Genomic DNA, 7,500 nt, shown 5'->3' with positions numbered 1-7,500 from the left:
AATTAGCCACATTATACTGTGCGCTTTAGCGGGACAATGAACAATAGCTTTCTTGTACTTGACGTGTACAAAATACCTACAGTATGTTAAAAGCTTAGTGATAATTACCCCACTTTTCAATATACAGAACCATTTAGGGTTATAGTGGCCTATGTGGTAACGTCCCTGACTGGTGAACACCAAACTGGGGTTCGAGTCCCTCTCAAACTCGTTAGTTTCTTTGGTTGCTACAACCTCACCATAATGTGAGCTAAGGAGGGGGGAGTCTATAGCTCTATATGCTGAGTCATCAGCGGCCACTGCCTGACCTTCCTTGGTCCTAGCTTGGGTGGAGAGGGGGCTTGGGCGCTGATCATATGTATATATAGTCAGTCTCTAGGGCATTGTCCTGCTTGATAGGGCAATGTCACTGTCCCTTACTTACATAGATAAATACATACATACATACATCTATGTATATATATATATATATATATATATATATATATATATATATATATATATATATATATATATTTAAATACAATAGTGAACGTGACCCGTAAAGTATGACGGAAAAATATTCAGATAGATATGCACATAAACACACTCCTCTCATCAGGGTATAACTACTCCCTCTCCCCCTTTCCCGAAGGACGAGGAGAGTTGGGCGTGACTGGAAAAACATATATATATATATATATATATATATATATATATATATATATATATATATATATATATATACTGTATATATATACATATATATATACATATATATATATATATACTGTATATATATATAATAAATATATATATATATATATATATATATATATATATATATATATATATATATATATATATATATATATAAAAATATATATATATATATATATATATATATATATATATATATATATAGAGAGAGAGAGAGAGAGAGAGAGAGAGAGAGAGAGAGAGAGAGAGAGAGAGAGAGAATCACACGGCACGTGACAAATATAGACTCCAAATATAGACTTGGTCAATGGTATTGTATTATTGGCCGAGATATTAACGATAAATTAATTCAATTTTTTTCTCAATATTGGTGGGCGAGTGAGTGAGGGAGTTCATGAATCAAAGCTTAATTTTAGTCAATGCTTTAAAAAGGGTATAATTTACGATATAAAATCCAATGTCAATAAAAAAAGGCAAGTGATTTATTAAAATGTTTTGGTGAAATTATATTTTCTTTAAAGCATTATTCGATTGAAATTATAATTCTCTTCGAGTTCCTCACTCGTGGATCTACCAAACAGCAAGGTTAGCTTTTTTTAGAGCCACAAAAAGGTGGGTTAAAACTATCATCTTATCTTTCTCTTCAGTAATCCAGTAAAAGATAGCTGTACATTTTATCCAGTAAAAGAAATGCTGTACATTTTATCCAGTAAAAGAAATGCTGTACATTTTATCCAGTAAAAGAAATGCTGTACATTTTATCCAGTAAAAGAAATGCTGTACATTTTATCCAGTAAAAGAAATGCTGTACATTTTATCAAGTAAAAGAAATGTTGTACATTTTATTCTCTAATCCCAAGGCAATGAAATGTCTCAAAATGTCTTTATCCAGAAAAAGAAATGCTGTACACTTTATCCAGAAAAAGAAATGCTGTACACTTTATCCAGAAAAAGAAATGCTGTACATTTTGCTATCCTTGGTCCAATCCCAAGGCCATGAAATGTCTCAAAATGTCTTTATCCAGAAAAAGAAATGCTGTACATTTTGTTCAACTTGGTCCAATGCCAAGGCCATGAAATGTCTCAAACTCAAAATGTCTTTATCCAGAAAAAGAAATGCTGTACATTTTATCCAGAAAAAGATATGCTGTACATTTTATTCTCTAATCCCAAGGCCATGAAGTGTCTCAAACTCAAAATATCTTTATCCAGAAAAAGAAATGCTGTACATTTTGCTATCCTTGGTCCTATCCCAAGGCCATGAAATGTCTCAAAATGTCAAGGTTATTTCTTCAGCATATTCCGATCATGAAGTGAATTGCTCAGCCAACTCTTATGTACCGTCTCTCATTTGTCTTGATCATGGAACTCTTACAGAGACGATTATTAATACAAATATTACAAGCAGCTTCAAAAAAGAGGATGAATTTGCTATAGATAAAATAAAATAAAATCAAATCAAATATCACTACTTGTGATAAACTATAATTCAAACTGAAATGAATATCTTACTGGAATTTAACCCAAAGTTTGAGTTTAGGAGAGGTAGCATATTCAAAATAGCTGACTCGTGTCACTTTTGAAACAGGAATCCGTTTTTAAATTGCAAGGTCAGCGAAAATTGAAAAAGATGAGATCTATTTTCAAAGTTTATATCTTTACGGTGCATTGGGTATTATCATTATTATTATTATTATCATTATTATTACTAGCTATGCTACAACCCTACTTGGAAAATCAGGATACTATAATCCCAAGCGCCCCAATAGTGAAAATAGCCCAGTGATAAAAGGAAATCAGGTAATACACTACAAGAGAAGTTTAAGAACAATAGCAACATTAAAATAAATATTTCATATATAAACTATAAAAACTTCAAAATAACAAGCGAGAATAATGGTTTAATTTTGAAAATATACACAAGGATTGTATACAGCATTTTCGAGTTCAAATTTGCAATTTATACCACTAAAAAAAAATTGCACAAAATAAAATAAAAAACTAAAATAGATTAAAATAAAATTTCTTATGATAATTCACCTACGAAGCTAAAAATCGAAGAAACATTTTGTACACTCAAGAGAAAATAATATGAAGTTTTATATAATTGAATGAAACTTTAACTGACTAAACTAAATGTTAATTACCGATTTTGCACACCAGAGATAAAACTGCAAGAAGAGAATTAGTTTCTCTCCTGAAATAGGACTGATGTAAAATAAGAGAATTCAATAGATAAGTTTTTCTGTTTTCTGTTTCTGTTCGCACGGGAACCAAAATTAGAGAAACATAACCGTGAGAACAGACTGAAATCGATGAATATATAACTGAATCATGTAATTGGAGTTGTATTTCTATTACTCGGACGAGAAAGCGAATAAGATATATTCGTAACTTACTGATTTAACTAAAAGCACCAAAGAACTTATATCATTCATTATTATTATTATTATTATTACTAGCTAAGCTACAACCCTAGTTGTAAAAGCAGATATAAGCCCAAGGGCTCCAACAGGAAACAAGGAAAAATAAAATATTTTAAGAACAGTAACATTAAAATAAACCTCTCCTATATAAACTATGAAAACTTTAACAAAAAAAAGAAGAGAAATAAGCAAGAGAACTCTAACCCCAGACAGTGGAAGACCGTGGTACAGAGGCTATGGCACTAACCAAGACTAGAGAACAATGGTTTGATTTTGGAATGTCGTTCTCCTATATCTGCTTACCATAGCTAAAGAGTCTCCTCTACCCTTACCAAGAGGAAAGTGGCCACTGAACAATTACAGTGCAGTAGTTAAACCCTTGGGTGAAGAATAATTGTTTGGTAATTTCAGTGATATCAGGTGTAAGAGGACAGGGGAGAATATGTAAAGAATAGGACATACTATTCGGTGTGCGTGTGTAGGCAAAGGGAAAATGAACCGTAACCAGAGTGAAGGCTCCAATGTAGTACTGTCTTGCCAGTCAAAAGACCCCATGACTCTCAAGCGGTAGTATTGCAACGGGTGGCTAATTGTTTTTTTCTTTTCTTATTTAAAACATTAAATGTCATGGGATATTTGGGTGATATATCATATTAAGCTTCCTGTTATTCAGAAATAATAAATAACTACTAAATTATAATGTGAATATAATTCGCTTCATCAAATGATTAAAAAAATCTCCCTTAAATAATAGAGCACGTGACTATATATATATATATATATATATATATATATATATATATATATATATATATATATATATATATATATATATATATATATATATATATATCATAACACACTGAGCGATAACCACTCGGAAATGACAATCTCCCTCAAATTATCAAAACTGCCGTGTGGTAGTTAAGAGAGGGAGAGGGGGGGGGGAAGAGTTGAATCTGTGCGTGCTTATCTAAATATCTAGCCATCATTTTTGACAGGTCGTGTACAATAGTTTTGAATACGTTATCGGGTTTCTAAGTTACTGAATAAGATGGTCAATAATATATATCTTCGTTGACTAAAAAAAATATTTTGCACGTTTGATATAGGGAGGTTAAATCCGGATATTTTCCGGATTCTTGATTACAGGAAATCCATGTGGGAAGTCTAAGTGAATACACCCGGTTTATCATGAAAGCATAATATTTCTTATGGATTAAAGATAGTAAATGGAAGACCAGAAAGTAACATGAATCTCCGTGAGCATTTATCCCCTTGGCACTTTGGCAACAGATGGCGCTGATTAGTCTAGTCTTATGTTCAAATAAGGACTTGAGAAAAAAAGGACGATTAATATCAATTACGTTTATCACCACTAATAAATAATGACAAATACTATAAGAATTTAAAAATTCATATTTTGTAGAAAAACAGTACCCACAGGTCTTAAATTTCATAAATAGTTGTATTACGTTCGTAGTTTGTGGTGCATTTTAGTTGGGCTCGTTGTTAATAGATGGCTCTGACAGAGAACTAAAGCGCACGTTTTTTTTGTACAGCTTTCCGGTCTTCCCTTGAGAACCTGTCTCACTCACAAAAATCTATAAAACACGATGTGCTTTGATTGTTAATAACATTCTCCTGGATTTAAATGCTGAGGGGTAAATATGCATTTCATACAAATGTTGAAGAATTGAATATTAGTAATCCAATCAACATTTCTTAAGTTATAATTAATTTATAGTATGTCTTTCAATAATACATACATTTATGCATTATCTTTCAATTATGATTTTTAAGATATGCAAAGAGCTATACAATTTTCTTAATGATAATTACATTATAATCTACTTAAAAAGTATTTATCTGTATGAAGGCTTTCTAAACGATGAAATACAGACTTTTATATAAAAGAAATCCTCGTGTTACCATATTTGTCCGATATTTTTATCGAAAAAAATGTAAGCCAAGGTCAACGGTGGGAAAGTCTACCTCTAAAAATCCGGCATCAAACTTTCATTGCCTCTCTGACCCAAACCTACGAGGAGACAGAAAAAGACAAACTAGCAACTTAGAAACGACTTCCTGAAAATAGCGAGCGAAAAAAAAGATGGGAGACCTTTGGAATATATAAGCGCAAGGACATCGTCTTGGCCGAAGCTCGAAAGGGGGACACATTTGAAAATAACATCGTTTGAAAGGTTAAAGACACTTGAGATTTATAAAGATCCAACAGAGTGATTTCAAACTTTTATTCTCTCGAAATAGACCTTTCTTCGCAACAAGGTAGCAGGTTGGACAGGGCAGCAGCCATCCGTGGAGATACCACCACTAAAGAGTTACAGGGTCTTTTGACTGGCCAGATAATACTACGTTAGATCCTTCTCTCTGGTTACGGTTAATTTTCCCTTTGCCTACACACTCACACACCGAATAGTCTGGTCTATTCTTTACACATTCTCCTCTGTCCTCACACACCTGACAACACTGAGATTACCAAACAATTCTTCTTTAGCCAAGGGGTTAACTACTGCACTGTAATGGTTCAGTGGCCACTTTCCTCTTGGTAAGGGTAGAAGAGACTCTTTAGCTATGGTAAGCATCTCTTCTAGGAGGACACTCCCAAATCAAACCATTGTTCTCTAATCTTGGGTAGTGCCATAGCTTCTGTACCATGGTCTTTCGCTATCTTGGGTTAGAGTTCTCTTGCTTGAGAGTACACTAGGGCACTCTGTTCTATCTTATATCTTATTTCTCTTCCTCTTGTTTTGTTAAAGTTTTTATAGTTTATAAAGTGATATTTATTTTAATATTGTTGCTCTTCTTAAAATATTTTATTTTTCCTTGTTCCCTATTTTCCCTGTTGGAGCCCTTGGGCTTATAGCATCCTGCTTTTCCAACTAGGGTTGTAGCTTAGCAAGTAGTAATAATAATAATAATAATAATCAATATTGCGTATTACCAATCAGTACAATGAGGCATTTCTCTGATTTTCTGATATGCTAATTTCTCGATATATAAACTAATGTCTATTCCTAAGTTCCTAATACATATCTCATAATGAATATTCTCCTCTCTATTCTATAATGGATGTTTTTCATTATATTCTACAATGTATAATCTCAATCACTATCTTTTAATTAATTCTTTCTATATATTCTTTAACTTATAATTCCAATCTATTATATATGTATATTTTCCGGCCTCTGTTCTATAATGTACATTCAATAATTTTTATACAAAACTGTACATTTATTAATCTTCATTCTATAGTGTCATTCACTAATATTTCTTTTATATTGTGCATTACATAATCTTTATTATAATAATTGTAAATTCCTAATCTTTTATTATACATTGTACATTACATAATCTTTATTATATATTGTACATTCTTAATTTTTATTATATATAGTACATTACATAATCTTTATTATATATATTGTACATTCTTAATAATTTTTCTATATTGTACATTCTCTAATCTTTATTCTGTATTGTACAATCCCTAAACTTTAATCTACAGTTTAAATTCCATAATTTCTATTCTATATTGTAAATTCCTTAATCTTTATATTATATTTCACATTCCCTATCTATATTCAGTACTGTAGACCCACAATTTCTATTCTTCTACTCTTATTTTTATACTTTTTCGTCAACCCATATTTATTCTATAATTTACGTTCTTCTATTTAAATGCTATACTGTACTTTAACATTCCCTATCTTATAATGTCATCTATCGCACTCCACAAGAGAGATTAGTTCACCAAACGTTCAGCTGGGCTCCACAAGGCACTAGCAGAGTAGGATGATCCAGGCCTACATGGCTGAGGAATATGAAGCGCGAAGTAGCAGATGATGAATGGAGAAGCATTGAATTAAAATCTCAAGAGAGAGAGAGAGAGAGAGAGAGAGAGAGAGAGAGAGAGAGAGAGAGAGAGAGAGAGAGAGAGAGAGAGAGAGAGACGACTGGTGAAATCTAACCGAGGCCCTTTGCGTCAATAGGCATAGGAGATGATGATGATGATGTTATAATGTAAACTACTAAATCAACCTTTTTCCTTCTGTATTCATAATATATATTTTGATATGGGATTTCCCCCGTAAATTCCCATAGATTTATACTCTTTTTATATCGTTTATCCAATCTAAATAAATATATAAACATAAATAACCTTTTTCCTTCTGTATTCATAATTTACATTTTGATATGTGATTTACTCCGTAAATTCCATAGATTTATACTTTTTTATATTGTATACCCAATCTAAATAAATATATAAACATAAAAAATATATAAATAAGTAAATAAATATATCTCAAATGTATATTCAATAACAAACCTGGAAATATTCTACCCTTCAAAC

The 7,500-nt window shown here is 31.7% G+C and overlaps 1 protein-coding gene across 2 annotated transcripts in view; it reads right to left on the bottom strand.

The window, feature by feature from the left end:
- Rsph3 (Radial spoke head protein 3) overlaps positions 1 to 7,500 on the bottom strand; it is a 51,587-nt gene that overhangs the window by 27,032 nt on the left and 17,055 nt on the right. The gene's annotated exons all lie outside the window — the stretch shown is intronic.

This window comes from Palaemon carinicauda, chromosome 21 (genome assembly GCF_036898095.1).
Source record: "Palaemon carinicauda isolate YSFRI2023 chromosome 21, ASM3689809v2, whole genome shotgun sequence".
In the NCBI taxonomy this organism is placed as follows: Eukaryota; Metazoa; Arthropoda; class Malacostraca; order Decapoda; family Palaemonidae; genus Palaemon; species Palaemon carinicauda.
Note: the sequence above shows the minus strand (reverse complement) of the source record. Positions and strands in the feature narration are given on the sequence as shown.